At 40.2% G+C, this 17539-nt stretch overlaps 1 pseudogene; it reads right to left on the bottom strand.

Moving 5' to 3' along the window:
- The window catches only part of LOC113565450, a 50318-nt pseudogene extending 33289 nt beyond the window's left edge, over positions 1-17029 (bottom strand).
- Between the last annotated feature and the right edge of the window lie 510 nt (positions 17030-17539).

The following is a 17539-nucleotide window of genomic DNA, read 5'->3' as shown; positions in this document are numbered from 1 at the left end:
GGCAACTCTCTCCGTTTTTCCCTGCAACATCTAGCAAAAAACGAGAAACGGAAACGGATGGGACGTTTTCAATGTTTCCATTTTACCAAAACCCCAAAATTTGTTGGCTTTTTCCCTTTTCATTTCAGCTGTTGATGCTTTTTGGGAGGCTTTGCCTCTGCCTCTTTCTCTGTTTCTCTCTCTCGGTCCTCTGTCTGTCTGTAAGGACTCCCCTTTGCTATGCTCTGTGGACTGCAGCCTCTTAATTTTATCGATTTATGTCTGCCGAAATGTTATTCTTGCTTCTGTCGTTTGGCGGCCGTTGCCAAATGGGTTTGGAGAGAGGTTGAGGTAGGGAGAGGCGGTTAGACCATACAAAGTGCTTTTTATTGGTCAGGCGTGGTAAGAGGGAGAGAGGCAGAGAGAGAGAGAGAGAGAGAGAGAGAGTACGGCATAGCCTTGACAGCGTGCAGATGATGGTGGAAGGATGGGTACTCGACTGAGGCTTTTCAGGTTTTTCTTCGCAATTTTTTGTTATTTTGTAGCTGTATAGATTTTTGAGTTTTAAAAGCTAAAAACGACCATATTGATGAGCAATTTTGGCTATCGAAAATCAATTTACAAAAGCGAATAATTCAAAAAATTATTCGTCCAAAGGCTGGGCCTGCTGAGGCAGCGTAGTTGGCCACGTGCAGAGACTTGACCTTTAGCGGGTTGGTAACTATTTAAATATTAACGAGTGAAGGAAAACCCATGCCGTCAGCTGACGGAACTGTTGCCCACATAGGAGGGAGGGCATACGAACCCTGATAAAAGAACCGTTTCTATTATCCACAGAAGAATGGAAAGGGGATCATGGTATGGTACGAGTATATTGCACACAGACAGGATGTTCGCATCTATGTATCTGCCGTTCTCTCTGTCCAATGGCGAACAGCATTGGCCTCAATGGCCTCCACAAATGTTGAGTTCAAGGAGACGTCACCGATGGAGATGTCGCGGTAGCAGCATCCACATAACAGCTGTTGGCCAAGAGCGAGAGACACCAGTGCCTCTCACAGAGAATGCGCAGTACTGTTTCTCCAACTCTAGTTCGCTCCACGAGTATATCCCTGTTGGAACTGCATCTTCAACACTCAACAATTATGCAATGCTACCCTGTCCCCATATTTGGGGGCTGCTGTGAGCCGAAGCTCTGTAGCTCTCATCAAAAGTCCCTGCTCTTATATTCACCTCACCTCCTCGACGATGACGTCGCAGAACGAAGACTTTTATACGAGTAGCATAGTTTGGTCTCTGCTGCTGACATACCCACAACATAATGACGTCAATGTGGGGCGACGTCACTGTTGGGGCCTTCCGTAGTTGAGGCCACCCTCAGGCCAGCATCAGTTGGCCAGGGCTTGGATACGAAGTTTATGGCAGCTCTCAGTGTGGCAAAGGCTTCGATTAGACTGAAAGGGGATTCGCCTACCAATATAAATAGTGAAAGCTATTTAGCAGACTTGAAGGAAATCAGCTCTAAAGTTTTTCTTTTCGGTCTTGATTTTCTTAATGCTGCAGCCACGAAGAGTGGAGTAAATGACTGACAAAAACAATAATATGAAATTAAGCATTTTCAAAACCATAATAAATACCCAATGCATTGAGCGAAATCTTATTTTTAATAATAGCCATTAAGGCGCTCCGATGTTCTTGATAAGCATTCTCCGATGGTTCGATTCAATCGAGCTCTACGTATAGTGATGTGCTGATGTGATGTCCGTTCCGTCTGCTGATGAGTGTGGTACTCAGGTGCTGGTGAAACGAGGGAGAAGCGACTAGATTTAGGCATTTGATAATACAATGTTCCTGGTTGATAAATGTTGTTGTACATCTATTGATATCGAATTAAAATCATAAGTATTTTCCGGCAATTATTTGATAATTCATTTAAAGAGGATATCATCAGCCTAGTAGATATGGGGATACGACTAGGCACCCCATTAATAGTGCTATTATCTGTCGAAGAATATGCTCCATCGGGGTCATGTTAGGTTATAGGTGACTCCTACGTTCATTGCGATCTGCGTGCTCTCGTGCGTGTTTTAGTCGGGATCGCGCTTGTCGGCACCCATACCAAATAGAGATTTCCGTGCGTTTTGTTTATTTGTTGTGAGTCTTTCCTGCGGCTGGCTGCCTTTCGATTCCAGTCGTTCAAATACAACGTTATATTTTTGGATCTCTTTATCCATATTGTTAGATCTGTCTGCTAGATAGGCGCCATTTCGGAGTCGATTTTGTTTTGGATCTTGTAAACAAAAAGCGCATTCAACAAACGAGAGACTGAAATTCAATTTGAATAGACACAGACAAGTCGAAGGGGTCGCATAGTGACCAAGGTTCATCAATATTTAGATATTCATGAAATCGTTGCACTGGAGTTTTCCGGGGGACATGTGGGCGGCTTTTGATTTGGTTTGAATTGCAAGACAATGCCTTGGATTGGAGTTATGTAAAGCCCATGGATTGGTTTGATTGGCTCGACTGATTACAACCCATTGAGGGCATTGAAATGAAGTTCAATCAGTCGATAAGAGATATGCATATATAACTATTTATATCAGATTACCTAATAAATGTATGCATTAAAGCCACCAGGTACATACGAAAGGGCCAACTAGAAAAATATTTTTCCTAAAAATATATATGGGATGATTACTATTAAGGACTTCTTCTCATACATGAAGACACTATGGTTTGTTCTTGGACTGATTACTGTTTAATACTTGTTTTATTCACTTCATTCACCTCATTTGTCCGTACATGGAGGTCGTGCCCGTGCCAGTCCTTCTGTTCAAACACCACGTCCATGCAAGGTGAGGCACACACACACGGAACTGCTTGAATCCCAGCAATTTGCCATTGGATGGGTTGCCTCTAGTTCTGTTTATTGCATTACTGGTTAAATAATAATAAATACAAGTCAGGGATTACAGAGCGTGCACAGTGTACACGGAAGAAAACCTTGTATTTGTATTTATTTGTATATATATTCCTAACGCAACAGTATTCCTACTTTATGTTAAAGCGCTAGTCACATGGAGTTCACATATGTATGTAGTTGTATGCTTTAAGCAGAATGATTTTCTTATTCTAACATTTTTGGTATGACTAATATTTTTATTATTATGACTAATATTTGTATTATTAATACTAATACTAATTCTAATTTTTTTTTTTTTGTTTTTTTCCTATTTTATTTTTTTTTTATTTATTTATTTATTTTTTTTTTATTATTATTTTTTATTATTATTATTATTTTTATTATTTATTTTTATTTACTTATTTATTTATTTATTTATTTTTTTTTTTTTTTATGGGTTTATCAAGTGTTTTTCTAGTTTATCCCTAAATTGCGTTGCTCTACTAATATTTTTAATATTGAAAGGTAACTCATTCCATAACCGAATAGCATTTGCTAAAAATTGTTTTCCTGAATTGGCAAGTTTGTACCTTATGGTTACCAGATTCAACGTTCTATTTGATGAAGCAAAGGTTAATTTATCATATAAGTAGCTCGGCTGTCTGGTATAGATTATTCGATGTAGAAAAATAATTGTTCTGTACCCTATCCATGTCTTTAAATCCATTTTGAATATTTGTCTTGCTAAGATTGAGATATGATCGGTTCGTCTCTTATTATATATGTAGCGGGCAATGTTGTTAAATGTTACTTTTAGTTTTTTTTGAGATTCAGCGTCACAATTTCCAAATATTTCAATACCATAGAATAAGGTGGGTGTCAAATATGTCTTAGCTATCATTAGTTTGAGTTTATCTGGCAGGTATTTTTGTGTTGGTGCGAGTTTTCTTAGTAGACTATATGTTCTACCAGTAGCTTTCACTACTTGGCTACTCCAAGAAAGCGTATTGTTAAATGTTAATCCTAAGTTTTCCACCTGATCTACGTAATTAATTTGTTTTCCTTCAATTTCAAGTTTTGGATAGGCCATCGTATTTAGTTGCTTCTTATATATAATTACACATTTACATTTATCTGGATTAAGTGCCAGACCATTACGCTTCGCCCAGCTACTCACATTGAGCAAATCACTGTTACACACACTTATACACTCATCAATTTTACTCAATGGACGACTGACATACATTTGGACGTCATCCGCATACATATGACTTTTACAATTTAACAGGACGTCTGGCAGGTCATTCACATATAATGAGAACAAAAGCGGCCCAAGAACTGAACCTTGAGGCACACCACGTGCAGTGCTCATCATTGAAGAAATTCTACTTCCACTTACCACTACCTGTCTTCTATCCGTTAAATACGATTTTAATAGCTTTATAGCTACCTTACTAAAATTGAAAAAGTTAACTAATTTACTTAATAAGATTTCGTGGTTAACCGTGTCAAATGCTTTACTGAAGTCAAGTAGTACTAATAGCGTCACATTTCCTTCATCTTGTGTTAATCTAATGTCTTCCGTTATATTTACTATTGCCGTAGTACAGCTTCTTTGTCTTCTGTAACCTGACTGTTTGTCACTTAGTAGTGCATTGTTATCTAGAAAAGTTTGAATTTGTTGTGACATTAATTGTTCAAGGACTTTTGACAAAAACGATAGAATTGATATAGGTCTATATTCATTTTTTCCTTTAGGGACCGGTGTTATTTTCGCAAGCTTCCATGTACTTGGAAATATTGATTTTGTTAAGACAGTATTGCAAATATAAGTCACATGTGGTAATATTTTTGGAAGTAAGATTTTTAGAAATTTTGGATGTATTTCATCCAGTCCGATTGCATTTGACTTAATTTTAAGCACAGATTCAAGGACATCACACTGACTGGCACACATGAAGCTAAAGTTATTATCACAGGAACTATTCGGTATATTGTCAAGATAATGATTATATGCTACTTCAGGTACCCCGTTTATCACAAATTTTCTATTTAATTCATCTATGTCTACATCAATTTTGGTGTTATTTGTCCTCTTCCCTATTCCCAAGTCTTTGAGCTCCCTCCATGTCCTTCTTGTTAATATTGCACTTTGAAACCTTACAGAATAAAAAGATTTTTTAGCTGTCAGTATTAATAGGTTGGTTTTTTTCCTTAAAGTTTTAAATTCTTGATACTGAACAGACGTTCTGTAGCGTTTCCATTTGTTATATGCTTTGTCCCTTAATGATATATTGTGTGCAATACATTGATTGAACCATGGATTTTTCTTTTGTGCAATCTTTAATTTACGCAGTGGTACGAATTTTTCATAAAGACATGTTATGTGAGCTCGTAGTTGTTCTACTTGAGAATTAACATCATCCATGCCAAATATTATATTCCAGTCATATGTATTGAATTCGTCATTAAGTTTGGTAATGTCAATGCTCTTAAAATTTCGGTACCATATGTCGTCGTCAATCTTTTTACAATTAAAATCATAAGTCAGGAAAAGTAGGTCGTGTCTGGAAAATGTTGGGACAGATAACTGATCATAAAGAACGATTTTTTCTTTATCATTGACAAAACAAAGGTCCAATAATGTACTTGCAGTGTTTGAGAAATGTGTTGGTCTACTATTATTGACTAGATGCGAGCCTAACGATGCCATCGCTGACTCCATATGTCGTTCCTTCAGTATATTGCTGTTTAGATCCCCGATTATAATTACGTCAGTATAGCTTACAGATAGGTCTGAAATTGCATCAATTACTTGTTGGTAGATTGTATTGCGGTGTGGTCTGTACAGACAGCCCAATAGTAATTTAAGAGAACTGTTAGAGGCCGATAATTCTATAAAAAGGTATTCTATTGCATTTTCTGGAGGGTGCTTGCATATTAATTTGGATTTGAGTTTCTTGTTTATGTATACAGCAACACCCCCACCATTTCCTTCCCGATCAGATCGGTATAGATCAAATCCGGTACACAAAATAACATTATCACATAGATGCGGCATGAACCACGTTTCCGAAACACAAACCTTGCAACTGGAATATATATTTCCCGTTGCAAGCAACATGCTCTGCATCTGTCCATCCCAGAGACTTGGGGCAGGAGTACGAGTATGTGCATCCATTTGAGCATCTGTACGCCACATGCCGCTACCTCTACCTTGGCCCCAGTTGGCCAACAGGCCGCATCTGCATCGGACTGTCAGCGCAATGAAGTTAAAGGGCTTTAAATCCAAACCTCTCAGATGGTTTTTTGCTTCCCATCTGACAGCCTTCTCTTGAATATCAGCCAATCTGTATATTGACTATATAAAAATATTTCCAGTATACTTGCGAAATGTTTTTCTCCCATCTCGATAATCAATTGTTATCCAAATGCAACTGCAACCTCCCCCACAGACAGCCGAGAAGCACCCCAAGTGCTTCTGTCAGGTCGGACCATTCTGACTAATGGGCTGCTCTACGCATCGGGGCGAACGATTTATGTGGGGGCGTGGCAGCTGTCAAACGGCAGCGTGTGAAAATTGTTAACAAATTGCGGTGTCGAAAAGTTTTAGGAACCGAAATTTCATTGATTTTATATTTAGAAAATATTTATAAATATATTTGTTTCGTTTTTCTGTTGCTTTTGGATGCCATGCATTGGGTCGGTGCACTCAAAAGTGAAATGTGTGAAAAATTGGTGTTAATTTTTCAAAATTGTTGTTGCTGTTTCACTTGGGCCTATTTTTCAGTTAGGCTTTTCGTGTGGGTGGAAATATAGCTTTAATTGACAATTTACTTGGCTCCGTTTGACTAATGGGCTGTGTTCCTGGCACTGTAAATAAGTGCATGCCGCTTTTTGCTGGAATTTATCAGAGAAACAGTGTTGGTAAAGAAACTATTCAGTACATAGTAATTGCAAGTCACAATTGCCTCGGAAAACCAGTGAATCTTCGCCCTCAGACTCGAACTTAGACTCCCTTATTGGCCAACAGACTGCGCTAAAGGAGACTACGTTTCTAGAGAAAACGGCTTAATTTTTAATATTTACACTAACATTTAAGTACACCAAAATTTGCATTTAGAGAGGAAATTGTTGAATTTTGATATGAAATATTTCATATTTAAAATAAATATATTTTAAATTTAAGTTAAAGAAGTTCATATTTATTATTTTAAGGTTCTTTTGTATTTATGGAAATTGTTGTGAAGGATAAGCAATCAGACCCAGAGTGGGCCAATTAGGTAACTACTTTTGAAGGCCATTCTATCGCAATGAGAAGATGGGTAAATACGTACATTGGCGAGTGCCGCTTGAGTCATGCCCCATCACCATAATTATTAACGTGATTATTGACGGATCACCAAACGAATTCTGCCTGCTCATTGGGCCGCATTTGGGTCACCCTCTGGCGAAAATTGATTGCAATTCACACCTGAATATGGAACACATTTCGTGCAATTAACCCACTTTGGAGGGAGGGCTATCTCTGCGCCTGGAGGAGCGATCCGATCCTCCTGCAAATCATGGCCAATTGCGGTAATTTCTGTAAATTACTGCCCCATCAGTCGAGGCATTTTATTGTCGTCGCTGTTGGTACTACGAGTAAGTACATATATTGTAGTAGTACTTTCGCTTTGCTGTGCTCTCTTTCGGTTTTTTCCCAGCCTTGCTTTGTGTTTAATTTGGACTTTTGCCTCATTCGCATTCTACTCACACGCACTTTCTTTAAAGGCAAGACTAAGCCACATTAAGAGAGCAACACCGATGCCTGAGATACCCTTAAAGATTTGTATCTCCTGTGGAATTGATTTATTTATAATCTATATAGCTATATCTTGGTATGTTTTGAATCGTTTCTGGCAGATCCAGATAAAGTACTGGCTGGGAATCAGTAGCCAGCTGTCCCCTACTTTTCCTACTCCTCTTCTTTGCAAGCATCTGAGCAAAATCAAGGTACCCAACGCCACTGTACAGCAGAAATCTTGACTTGAATTCAAGTGCAGAAACGAGACCCGTTACAAGAAATGAGGCACTTCACTCGCCATCTCCCTCCCCCCTGGGTGGAACGGGGGGTGTGCTGTAATTTCGCAAGATTTTGTAATTTGTGCGCATGCGTCAGTCTGGGCGAACCGTTAGCCGCCGCGGCGGCCGAATCTGCTGCTAAATTCAAAAATAAACAGCAAATGCGCACACGGTTTGCGTAAAGCATTTCGCGTCCAATGAGTAATGGCAAACTGATGCATGAGGCCGCTGTGGGGCCTGTCAATTTTGACAGCTTGGCCCATTGTTTGGCTCTCTGTCTCTGTCGCTCGACCGCTTTGTGGAGCAAGGACGTAAAAACCTCCGATTTGGCCAGACCTTGTATTTCCTGCTTTCACCCGCCTTCGGGGCGGGCCGCCCCCACACTCCCCACACCCACACCCACGTGCGCAAGACGCCCAAATACGGTTAGGCAACTCGCGAGTTTCTCGCGGCTCTGTCCAAAAGAAAGCTCCATTAAAATAAATCACCTCTTTTAAATGCCCGTGAGGTGTGCCTGTCTGTCCGTCTGCCATCTGTCTGGCTGGGAGCAGATGGTGGGGTGTCATGTGGGGAGGAATATAGGCTGGTGTTTGGGGCTGCCAAATTCAATTTGCATTGAAATGCAGCGAACGTGAATGCGTTGAAAAGGCATGCTAGGGCACCCGTGCGAAGTAATCTGGGAAAATAATCTCAATCTTTAATCGGTTCAGCGAAAAGAGCAACCATATCCCTATGCTTCAAATACTCGTAAGCGTAAAGACATGCCCTCTCGTAGAAGGAATTGTATCAGAGTTCAAGGTCAATGACCAAAAGGTGCATACATATTTTAAAGGAACCTGCGATTAAGAGAGACTGAATGAATGAATCTTCTTTGCCAGTTTTAACACTCGTGAAATACCGTATCCATTTCATTGTGCTGTTCAGAGGATTGATTGGTTTTAAATGGAGTTCTGGCTCATCAAAGTTCGAACGACGAGTATCCTAACATTGGCATTGTATTCTCCTTTCAGCAATTAGACGGAATTGGATTCTTGGGTCCAATAGCCTATCGATTTCCTCAGGGCGTAGACAAAGACACACACACTTGGACGAAGCCGAAGCCTCGGACTGCAAAATCGAAATAATCCGCTTAAGAGACTCGATTTGCAGCCAGAAGCAGAATCAGAAGCAGGAACAGAGATACAGCCAGAACCAGAAACTGAGCCCAGACGACGTCTGACGACAATTTAAACGTCGTTCGCCCAGTCATTTGCAGTTGGAAACTAAGCTCCAGCCATGTGGGATTTGAATAGATATTGATTTTCACCTGTGCAAATACACGAAAGCCACTAAGATAAGAAGATGGAAAAGGGGCTACGGATAGGGACAGGGACGGGACGGACACGTGAAAAGGCAGGTGGCAGACATGTGATTGCGCCTGAGAGGGGCTAATAAGACTATTTTTATCCACAGAGAGCTACAGGGGGTATCGTATCTAGTGGCCTGGCCTGGGATAAGTGGCCAAAGACACCGGCTAATCAAGCCCAAAGCCAAGTGAAGTGCCCCACCCATCAGTCCACCACCCTACCCTGCAGAGGTGACCCACTTGAACATGCGCCGCTCGTGACATTCTGCTGGAAAACGTGCAGAAGCGACGGGAAATCGACACATACGAAACAAAGCTGCAGCAGAGGCAAACAAAACGTCGAAACGTGCAGAACGTCACTTTTGGCCACCTCGCACCGACAGCACCAGAGCCCGGACGGAGATGCGTCACAGCGGAAAAGCAGCGTCAGCCGCCAACCGACAACCGACAGCCGACAGCCGGCAACCGACAACGGCGAAAAGTGTTAAGAAAGAAATGCACTGCACAGAAATAATACGGGAAATCAGGAAATGTAACCAGCGAGAAATGCGCATCGAGGCAACCGGCAACACGCACCACAGACAACACCAAAGGCCCCACCAACAGCAACTTAACACGAAGATAAAGCTGTCTTTGTGGCCGAAGCTTCAGATACCCTAGCAGATATATCGCATGGGATGTGCTATCCGATTCGGATAACATTTAAATGAGTTACACTGTGATAATACTGTGATCCTCTAGTTCGCTTAGCGATTAGCAGGGATCTGTTTTGAAATAGTAAAAGACGCCGCCGGACTTACAGAAGAAAATATCTGTTTAGATGACATGCTTGTTTCCTTGGTTGGCAAACATCTCGTCGCAAACGTAATGCCCACTGCAAGGGTATATGTACGAGTATATTCAAATAACAATGTTCACAGTTGTTGAAACTGACAGTTTGACGTTTCGACTCACGCGCCAAACGTCGAACAGCAGCAACAGCAACAGCAATCCAAGCAATTCATTCCCGCAGCAGTAACAATAGACGACTCAATGAGGACTTTTGATAGACACATCTGACGACGGCAACACGGCAAATGAATAATATCTGACAATTATTTATGCTTGATTTCTGCAGCATTAAAAAATCGGAGACGCAATCTATTTGATACTTCAATAGAGAATAATCGCAAAAATCAGAGGTCATCTATGCTAAGCTGTCAACTGGAATCGGATATAATTGTAAAATATTTTAAGACCTATACTTAACCCGATATTTGTACTACTATACTACTATAATGAGACCCAGAACGAGATTTATAGTATACAGCCGGTTATTAAAAAGAAAAGAGCTTTTCTAAGTGTGATGGATGGAGTATCACGAGAATGGAGTTATAAGCGAATAGCCAGAAAGGTGTCTATAGCAATGATTCGATCGCAGAATCTCTGTGGTAAAAAAAACCTTTCTTATTTATGATTCTCCTTTTTCGGTTCGACCTGAATGGGGTAGATATTTTTCTTTCTTTAGTAGTCTGCATACAAGTGTCGGTTGCTTTAGATGAAATTCGATTTTTTGGAGTAATACAATACTGTTTTTTTTTTCAAATAAACGCACAATTGGAAGCCCCAAGTAACCGTGGCCTGTAACATACCAGTGGAACGAACATCATTAGCGAATATAAACGTGGTGTTATGCAAGATTTTACACTTTTCTGTGTAATCGTAAAAATGCTAAAAATTTCAATTATAATACATAGTTCTTAATTTGATTAAATATATAACCGTAATATGTAAACCGAATACATATCTCGACTTTCTTCCAAAAAACAATCGAAGTGGAATTAAGTGAGAACATCCTGGTTGGCGCACCACGTTCGTTCAGTTCGAACCCTTTGGAGTCACTAAATATGTAGCCCAAGTAAATGCAATGCTCTCTTCCGCGAAAGTTGTCTCAGACTGTTGATCCTCTGGGCATTGGTGAACCCTTTGTGGGTTCCCGTCTTGCCAAGATCACTCTCTGAGGACCAGGCATTTGGATACTTGACAATGGCATCGAATTCCTGGTCTGTCTTGAACGTAACCAACTCGGCGTCCAGTTCACGGCATTCCTCGTTCGCCACAGACCAGATCACTGTCTCCCTACCAAAGAAGTACTATAAATTGATGATCTTGGTCAATGGCTACGATTTTAGGACAGCAACGATGTGATTACGTAGTGATTAGCACAGAAATTGATTCGCTCACTCCGTTTTCGTAGCTCACTCTTTTACCATTACCATTTACTTAACCATCAGTCAATTGTCCCTTTCTTCTGTCCAAAGCCTTCTCTTGCACTCCAGAACCGTATAATTCAGCATTCAATCTAAAAAATGCTTCAACCGAGGGCTGCTATAATAATTTCTGTTGAATGTTGTTTCTTCGTTTGTTTTTTATTTACAATTGCAAACGATTTTATTGACACACACATTATCCCGGGAATACTATGGAGCTTATTTTCTACAGAAATTTTAGAATAACTGTTCATAATGGGCTTTAGTAGCCGGATGGTCTGGTTAGTTTTTCCGACAGAATTACTAATGTGTTCGTTAGAAACAAGCTTTTTATCCAGATTGATCCCTAATTTATTGACCGTGCTTGACCATAATATTTTATTGCTTTCAATTTCTCAATCTTGATTAGCTAGAGAAAAGAAAATGCCACTCTTTTTTTGTGGAAAATATGGCTTTGGCAAGGAATACTGACTAATATTATTATTATTATTATTATAAGAATATTAACTAATTATAAATAATGCTAAATGACTTATAAAATATCACCTGGACCCCATATGTTCAATAATAATAATATGTTGATAAATTTCAGGATAGAATAACAAGAACTAAAAGCTTGATTCAGGTGTTAATGGACCTTAATGGAATGCCATTGTAGAGATCACGAGAAAAGTTTGACATCATTTCGAAGCACAAAAATCAAATTTGTTGAATGTCTTTTTTAGTGTTTGGCAATCCCGATAGTTTGTTCTATGCACATCTTGACTACGAGCATATGGAAGCATTTGCATGAAAGAGAAATGCATTCGGAATGCAGTCTTGCCCCAGTTGACCCAGCTGTGATCATTAATAAGTGAACCAGCACCAGGAATAGGCAAACATGCAAGTATCTTGTCCGAAGAATTTGACATCAGTCGCGTGCGATTCATGTTGCTGATGTGCAGTAGGTTGTTATCTTTATATGGTTGGCAGGCAACTGACACTCTCAGCCCAGAGCCCACAAATTAATAGCAATTGGCGCAATATGCAGCTGTAAATTACTGGTTGACCAGCAAAGAAAAGATCGAAAGAAAGAAAGATGCAACGACCCGATCTCTGTGTGGGTTGGCTGCCAGTCGCAGTCGTAGTCGCAGTTGCAGTAGTGTCCCCATAAATAGAGGAATGACATGGGATAGAAAGGCATGCGCTTCAGCACTTGAATACACACACTCGTACATATAGTTAGAAAGAAAGTCGAGTGGAAATTAGTTGGACAATAAATGTCCCGAGTGTGTGTAAGTGTGACCAGGAAGAAATGTCTAGCACTTTGTCATGCTCGGGGCTTAAATTATTTAATGGGTTCTCTGGCTCGTGTAGGAACGTGTTTCGATGTGCAGAGAAACTTTCCTTATTGATAGTACTCGTACCTAAGGCAATTCGTACCTTTTTGGTTGATGTATTTCGAAGGTGACCTTTTTATGAAAGAACAACATTTTCCTTGCCTCTATTTGTCTTGCCTACGCACATGACACTGAAGTTGGTGCATTTCGTAAAATGTTGGAAGCCAGGCTCAGACCCCCGATTAGGTTCATAAATGTAGTAACATAGATATAAGCACCATTGTTATGCGAATTATTTGGATTCGCAAGGCAATGACGACAACAGCGACCTAGAACAAAACAAACGTATTCCGTGTAATTGGACAAGCGTGTTATTTATTACATCACACAAACAAATTTGCATGCCAAAGGAAGGAAGTTGGTACAGTATGGTAGAAGGAACAACAAGTATCGCAGACATTCCTCGTACCATCCTATGGGGACATCCGGGGCGGCTCTGATGGAAAATAGCTAAGGAAAATGCTGTGCGTGCGTCAGCAAAACTTAATTTGATTTATTTTGCATGGCGGAAAAGGTAACTCAACCTCGTAGAAGCAAAGAAAAGGTGAAAAATTGGTTTATTTTTATGAAACCTGTTGGTAATTTTTCTATTTAACCTGCTCTTACATTCCTCCCAGGTCTGATGCTGAGCTTTACTTACACCACCTCTCAGCAATTAACATTGTTGTTTCTGCATTAGGGTGCCATGATCGAATTATTGTCATGGGGGACTTTAACCTCCCATTTCTTTCTTGGCTGCCTTGTGATGACGCTAACCTATTGTTTCCCAATTGCCATAATGACTTTATCAATGGGCTAACGGATAGTTCCCTTGTCCAAATTAATGCCGTTAAAAACATGAGGGACAGACTTCTTGACCTCGTTTTTGTTAACGATGGTTCTCTTGCTACGGTATCTAGAGCAAGTCCAATATCTCTCCATGAAGATCCTTACCATCCAACTTTGTTGATATCACTGGAGTGTACACAATCTGAATGTGTTGACAGTTCCATGGCTCCTTGTCACATAAAGTGTTTTCGCAAAACAAACTTTATCGATTTAGATCTACATCTCTCGCGTGTTGATTGGTCGTTTCTTTATTCATTACCGAACATAGATGCAACTGTTAACTCGTTTTATAGTTCTATTTACTCCGCCCTAAATACGTTTGTTCCAGATATCACTGTACCTGTATCGTCCAAGCCTCCTTGGTTCTCCAAGTATTTATCATACTTAAAAAATAATAAATCCCGGCTCTATAAAAAGTACCAGAAGTCGGGCTCCACGTTGGCTTTAGCTCTATACTCCTCCGCTCGCTCTCTGTTCCTTGCCGTCAATAGTCAGTGTTATAATCATTACCTTTCACAATGTAGTAGAAACTTTCGTAGTGATCCTAAAAAATTCTATTCGTTCGTTAACTCTAAGCGCAAGTCAAACGTTTTTCCTCCGTCCCTTCATTACCAGAACAAAACAGAAGCTTCTGCTGTTGGTATTGCTAATTTATTCGCTAACTTTTTCCAAACAACGTACTCGTCTCATATTTACAACGCATCCACTCCGTATCCGTACCAGCTACCTCAAGCTAACAGCATTTTTCTGCCCTTTTTCGAGGAAAGCGTTGTTCTGGAAGGTTTGTCATCTATGGACATATCGTTTTCTGCGGGTCCAGATAAGGTACCAAGTTGCATCTTAAAACACTGTGCCCAGTCCCTTTGCAAACCCTTGACCTTTCTCTTCAACCTCTCTTTGGAACAGTCTTGTCTCCCAGTAATTTGGAATGAGTCCTATATCATTCCGCTTCACAAAAAAGGTTCAAGATCAAACATTGAAAACTATCGTGGTATCGCAAAGCTTTCCGCCATCCCGAAGCTTCTTGAGTTCCTGGTCACCCGGCAACTGCAACATCTTTGTTGCAGCTTGATATCTCCGTCGCAACACGGTTTTTTCAGACATCGTTCAACATCGACTAACCTTCTTGAGTTTTCTAACCTAATCCACCGTGGTTTTCAAATTGGTTCGCAGACGGATGTAGTTTTTACTGACTTCAGCAAGGCATTCGATTCTGTGAACCATGCTCTGCTTATTCACAAGCTCTCTTTATTAGGGTTCCCAACGAATCTTCTAGATTGGATTTTGTCCTATCTCTCTAACCGCACTCAACGTGTTTTGTTTTCTAACGTGTTGTCAAAAACTGTAAATGTTACTTCAGGTGTGCCACAGGGAAGTCATCTGGGCCCGCTTCTGTTCATTTTATTTGTGAATGACCTTCCTCAAGTCATAACATACTCTACTACACTAATGTATGCTGATGATGTCAAAATCTGTCTTTCTTACTCTGATTGGTATTTGCACACACGCCTTCAACTTGATCTAAGTGAACTACTATTGTGGTGTTCAACTAATCTTCTTTTTCTGAACCTTTCCAAATGCAAACTTATGACATTTTACCGTCGCGCTCCTCATTTTGTCCCATATGTTCTAGGAAATCATGTCCTTGAACGAATTTCGAGTTCAAATGACCTCGGAGTCCTTTTTGATCATAAGATGTGTTTTAACACCCATATAGCTGCAACTGTAAATAAAGCTAAGGGTGTTTTAGCGTTCATCAAGCGTTGGTCCAAGGAGTTTGACGACCCGTACGTTACAAAACAACTGTACATCTCGTTAGTACGTCCTATATTGGAGTATTGTTCTTGTGTGTGGAGCCCGCAGTATAAAGAACAGCAGGCTGTTATTGAATCCGTGCAAAAGCAATTTTTAATTTTTGCCCTTCGGAACTTTAACTGGGACTCAGGTAGAATCTTGCCACCCTACCGGTCTAGGCTAAATCTTATTGACCTGCCGTCGTTGCACCATCGCAGAATATGCAATGGCGTAATGTTCGTGCACAAGCTCCTTCTTGGGACTGTTGACTCCCAAACTCTCTTGGGTCAGATTGACTTGGCCGTTCCATCTAGACCTACCCGTACTTTTAGGCCTATCCGTCTACCCATATGTAGATCTAATTATGCTGATCATGAACCTTTTAGGGTTTTATCTTTTTCCGCCTTTAGTAACTAAGTACCATTATTAACAGATAATTGTTAATTAACTAAATACATAAGTTTCCTCCCTTTGCTAGCCGATCGAAGTAATTAAGGGCTGGTACTTTTTGGATGCTTTAGAATATGTATTTTCAAGTAACTTAATTCAACGCAGCGCAAAAACGGGACTACTCGTGGAAAGCAGAACGCAAGTGGAAGCCCCACATCCAGGTATCTGGAACTCCTAGGAACCTTGAATTAGTTTAAAAAATGCAATAACCAGATTTTTGCGCCTCAGCTCATACACAGTATTTTTTTCTTTTGTAGTGCAATCGTTTACCAGTAGGTGGCGTTGTGATGATCGATTTGAAGTTTTTCGTGGCATACTTCTGGGGATATATTAATTTTGTATTCAAATGTATTTAAATGGAGGAATTTGGTTAAAAATTTCACAAAAGTGTAATTCAAAATAAAATTAATTTTTACTAAAATTATTCATTTTTAAATACAATTTTTTTTAAATTTAAATTAAATCTTGTCGTTTACATATTTGTATTATTTCACGTATATTTAATTCGTAATCTGGGAGTGGCATGCTCTTTTAGCGGCCAAAGTATCTCCATGATCCAATTATCTGAATTTTCAAAAAATATTGTAATATTATATTGCGTATTTTGTTCATAGCGATATCGGCTCTAGTAGTATCACAGTGCAGCAGCTCTCAAATCTCAAGTTCCATGTGAGCAGAACAAAAGGTAAATGTAATTTTCTCACCTAATTTGCATGTAATTTGTTGCATCGGCATCCCAGCCTAGCCCTTTGCCCCCTTATATTTCACTGCATGCATGAGAGACCAAAACGCAGTCAATATTTCGGAGCCCTGTTCAGTGCCAGAAAGATGCTTATCGAGGTGACAACAACAACTGAGCCAAATTGGGCTGCGGCTGGTGTTGGCGGTTGGAACGGGGATCCTGAGACAGCACTTTGCATACGTACGGTATGATGTACGATGTTCCTGTATCAGCGCCAACAAATATCATGTTCATGCTGTGCTCTGTTTTGGTAACCCGATCGGCATTGTTGTTGCTGATGGTCTCTGGGATCATGTCTTCTTTTGGGCAAGCCCAATGCAAGATCATTGGCCCGGTTGGCAACTGCTTGGCTTGTTTGCCAGAGTTTCTGGGATGAGCATGAGCTCTTCGTGGTTCTTGCCTGTTCCCTGATCTGGTTTTTTTTAATGCGGAAGCTGTTTTGGTTTCTACCTTCGGAGGTGTCATTGTTTGCATTTTGGCCATGATTGATTGGATGCTGTCAGAAGCGGTTTATTTTTGTTTTGTCGCAACTAGTGCGAATGTTTTGTTGTTTGTTAGGGTAATGAGATCAAGGATCTGAGATCTGTCGTCTATCAGCTACAGAAAGCCTTTACTGCCACTTTTCAATATCTTTTGCACGAATTTCTCTCGGAATTCTTCCTTATCGATAGCAACACTCTCCGCTTTCTCCACCTTCTTCACACTAGTCGAGCCGTTCGTTCACACCAGCCCACGTCTGCAATTTCTCCAGTCTCGCGACTCGGAAACTAAACGCTTTCGGCCAACACTTTAATACCTTTAATT

Source organism: Drosophila persimilis, unplaced genomic scaffold (assembly GCF_003286085.1).
Source record: "Drosophila persimilis strain 14011-0111.01,24,50 unplaced genomic scaffold, DperRS2 tig00000124-arrow-pilon, whole genome shotgun sequence".
Taxonomy (NCBI): domain Eukaryota; kingdom Metazoa; phylum Arthropoda; class Insecta; order Diptera; family Drosophilidae; genus Drosophila; species Drosophila persimilis.
Note: the sequence above shows the minus strand (reverse complement) of the source record. Positions and strands in the feature narration are given on the sequence as shown.